Raw genomic sequence first — 4,094 nt, forward strand, 5'->3', positions numbered from 1 at the left:
ATTCTTTATGTTCAAGATAGTCAACTTACTGCATTATAACACCGACTACATTATAAATCTTTGTCCCTTGAAACCTCTGGTCTTGTATTATGAAATCATCTTTGAGTGATGACTTGATGTTGACATAACATTGGAGGCAGAGATGAGAAAGACCCATAAGCCTCTGGTTGATATGAGAATGCATTGCTAAGAAAAAGTTTGAAGATTAGTAGGAGGTACACAAGAAAAATCACATAATTCTTAACTTTTTGAGTGTAAGAATTTTGTACACTTTAACAAAATGGATGCAATTTTATGGTATTGCATGTATTATGTCTATTCTCATTTTAAATGTATTTTACACTGAAAAAAAATGTCTTGATTTTAAAATATTCTTAAAGTAAGGGGCATCTGGCTGGTTCAGTCAGTAGAGCATGAGACTCTTGATCTCTGGGTCATGAGTTCAAGCCCCACATTGGGCATAGAGATTACTTTTAAAATATATCTATTGTTAAGATAATAGAAAAGATTTTTTTGCCACATGCAGAGCAAATTACTAAATCATGAATAAATAAGAGACATTAATACCAACCTTACAGAAATAAAAATGATCATAAGAGAACATAGTAACAATAGTATACCAACAAATTAGGTAATCTAGATGAAATGGATAAACAGCTAGAAAGACACAAACTACCAAAATGGATATGAAAAGAATAGAAAATTTGAAAAGATGTCCAATGAGTAAAGAGATTGAATTAATAATTTTAAAAACTTCTCAATAAATAAATATATATAGAAAAAATTAAAACTTCCACAAAGAAAAGCCCAGGGTCAGATGACTTCATTGGTGAATTCACCAAAGATTTAAAGAAGAATTAACCTCAATTCTTCATAAACTCTCCCCCAAAAAAACAGAGGAGGAGGAAACACTTTCGAATCACTCCATTTGCCCAATATTAAACTAATACTAAACCAGATCAAGACATCAAAAGAAAACATCAGGCAAATAACTATATATGCAAAAATAGTCAAGAAGATACTAATCGGGATCCCTGGGTGGTGCAGCGGTTTGGCGCCTGCCTTTGGCCCAGGGCGCGATCCTGGAGACCCGGGATCGAGTCCCACGTCCGGCTCCCGGTGCATGGAGCCTGCTTCTCCCTCTGCCTGTGTCTCTGCCTCTCTCTCTCTCTCTCTCTGTGACTATCATGAATAAATAAAAATTAAAAAAATCTCTAAAAAAAAAAAAAAAAGAAGATACTAATCCATTCATGGATTAGAAGTTTTAATATTGCCAAGTTGGAGATATTTACCAGAGTGATCTACAAATTTAATGCAATTGCTATCAAAATCCAAGCTTCTTGGGATCCCTGGGTGGCGCAGCGGTTTGGCGCCTGCCTTTGGCCCAGGGCGCGATCCTGGAGACCCAGGATCGAATCCCACGTCAGGCTCCCGGTGCATGGAGCCTGCTTCTCCCTCTGCCTGTGTCTCTGCCTCTCTCTCTCTCTCTCTCTGTGACTATCCTAAATAAATAAATAAAATATTAAAAAAAAAAAATCCAAGCTTCTTTTGAAGAAATTGACAAGCCAACTTTCAAATGCATATGGATATAGAAGGGACTCCGAAAAGCCAAAAGAATCTTACAAAAGAACAAAGTTGGAATTTCTGGACTTCAAACCTTACTATAAAACTATAGTAATTAAGACTGTGGTATTAGCACAAATTTACACGTGTAGCTTAATGGAATAGAATTCAGAAGACAGAAATAAACCTTCACATATACAGTCAATTGATTTTCAATGAAAATGTCAAGACAATTCAATGAGGAAAAAATATTCTCCTCAATTAATGGTGCTCAGACAACTGATATCCACATGCAAAAGATTAAAGGTGGACTCCTACCTCACGCATATTTTGAGTCAATATACAAATGTTAGCTCAAAATAAATCAAACACATAAATGTAAAAACCAAACCTATAAAACTCATAGAAGAAAGCCTAGGAGTAAATCTTCATGATCTTGGTTAGGAAATCACTAGATATGACACCAAAACAAAACAAAAAGATAGTTTGGACTTTAGCAAAATTAAAAACTTCTGTACATGAAAGTATACTCTCAAGTGCTCGCTTCGGCAGCACATATACTAAAATTGGAACGATACAGAGAAGATTAGCATGGCCCCTGCGCAAGGATGACATGCAAATTCATGAAAGTATACTCTCAAAAATGTGAAAAGAAAACCCACAGAGTGAGTGAAAACATTTGTAAATCATATATCTAAGGATTTGCACTTCAGTATATAAAGAACTATTACAAGTCAATAACAAAAAGACAACCCAATTAAAAAATAGATAAAGGACATGAATAGATATTTTTTTCAAAGAAGACAGATAGGTGGCAAATAAGCCAATGAAGGTGATGATTAACATCACGATATTAGGGAAATGCACAATGCACATCAAAACCACAATAAGAGATTATGTCACACTCACTAGAAAGGCTACAATAAAAAAAAAAACAGACAATAACAGTCTTGGCAAGAATGTGGAAAATTGGAACCCTAATACATGGCTGGTGGGAATGTAAAATGGTACAGCTAGTGTAGACAAAAGCTTGGCAGTTCTTCAAAAATTTAAACAGAATTAACAGATGACCCTTCAATTCAACTCCTAGGTATAGACCCAAGAGAACTGCAGAACAGATACTCAAACAAATCCTTGCACATGAATGTTCATAGCAGCACTAATCACAATAGCCAAAAGGTGGAAACAGCCCAGTACTCATCAATGGATGAATGGATAAATTGTGGTATATATATATAAAATGGAATATTATTCAGCAAAAAGAGAAATGAGGCTCTGATATACACCATCACATGAATGAACTTTGGAAACTTCATGCTAAGTGAAAGAAGCCAGACGCAAAAGACCACAGATTATATGATTCCATTTATATGACATATCCAGAATAGATAACTCCATAGTGATAGAAAGATTGGTGGTTGCCAGGGATAAGGATAATGGATAGTGACTGCTTAATGGGTACAGGTTTCCTTTTAGACTGATGAAAATGCCCTGGAACTAGACAGAGGTAGTAGTCACACAACATTGTGAATGTACTAAATTGCATTGAATTGTTTAAAGTTATTAATTTTGTTATGTGAATTCACTTCAGTTTAAAAAACTGCTGTGCTATGATTTTATTTGACTTTATGAATTATTGTTACATTTATAAAGTATTTGGAACTTCAATTTAAAAAACTCCCTGGGACGACTGGATGGCTCAGTGGTTGAGCTTCTGCTTTCAGCCCAGGGTGTGATCCTGGAGTCCCAGGATCATCAGGCTCCCTATAGGGAGCCTGCTCCTCCCTCTGCCTGTGTCTCTGCCTCTCTATCCCTCTGTGTCTCTCATGAATAAATAAATAAATAAATTCAGAAAAAAATATTAAAAAAATAAAAATAGGGCAGCCCCGGTGGCTTAGTGGTTTAGCGCCTCCTTCAGCCCAGGGTGTGATCCTGGGGACCCAGAATTGAGTCCCATATCCAGCTTCCTGCATAGAGCCTGCGTCTCCCTCTGCCTGTCTCTCTGCGTCTCTCTCTCTCTCTCTCTGTGTCTCCATAAATAAATAAAATCTTTAGAAAATAAAAATAAAGGTTAATTCTCCTCCCCCAATTTTCTATTATCTGTTACTTTTATGCCAGAATTCTAAAAAAATTATTAAAAAAGATATCCAAAATATAAAATGGTTCTCGATTCCTAGAATATTCATGAGAGACACAGAGAGAGAGAGAGACAGAGACAGAGATAGAGACATTTGCAGAGGGAGAAGCAGGCTCCATACAGGGAGCCCGACATGGGACCTGATCCCGGGTCTCTAGGATCAGGGCCTGGGTGGAAGGCCGCGCTAAACCATTGAGACACCTGGGCTGCCCTCTCTGTATGTCTCTCATGAATAAATAAATAAAATATTAAAAATAAATAAATAAATAATTTTTTAGATCATGTTGCCTGTAATATTTTTATAGTGGTACTAATAGCTTTTATCATAGTTATGTAGATCTTTATTTCATTGTATATACTTAATACATTAACAGCATTTCATAAAATTTATTTT

The 4,094-nt window shown here is 35.9% G+C and overlaps 1 non-coding gene across 1 annotated transcript; it reads left to right on the forward strand.

Annotated features, from left to right (window-relative positions):
- Positions 1–2,099: 2,099 nt before the first annotated feature.
- Positions 2,100–2,206, forward strand: LOC140620457 (U6 spliceosomal RNA). Its single transcript, XR_012020242.1, has one exon. It is a non-coding gene; the product is annotated as a U6 spliceosomal RNA (small nuclear RNA).
- Positions 2,207–4,094: the final 1,888 nt, after the last annotated feature.

The sequence above is a fragment of the Canis lupus genome, chromosome 28 (genome assembly GCF_048164855.1).
Source record: "Canis lupus baileyi chromosome 28, mCanLup2.hap1, whole genome shotgun sequence".
Classification (NCBI taxonomy): domain Eukaryota; kingdom Metazoa; phylum Chordata; class Mammalia; order Carnivora; family Canidae; genus Canis; species Canis lupus.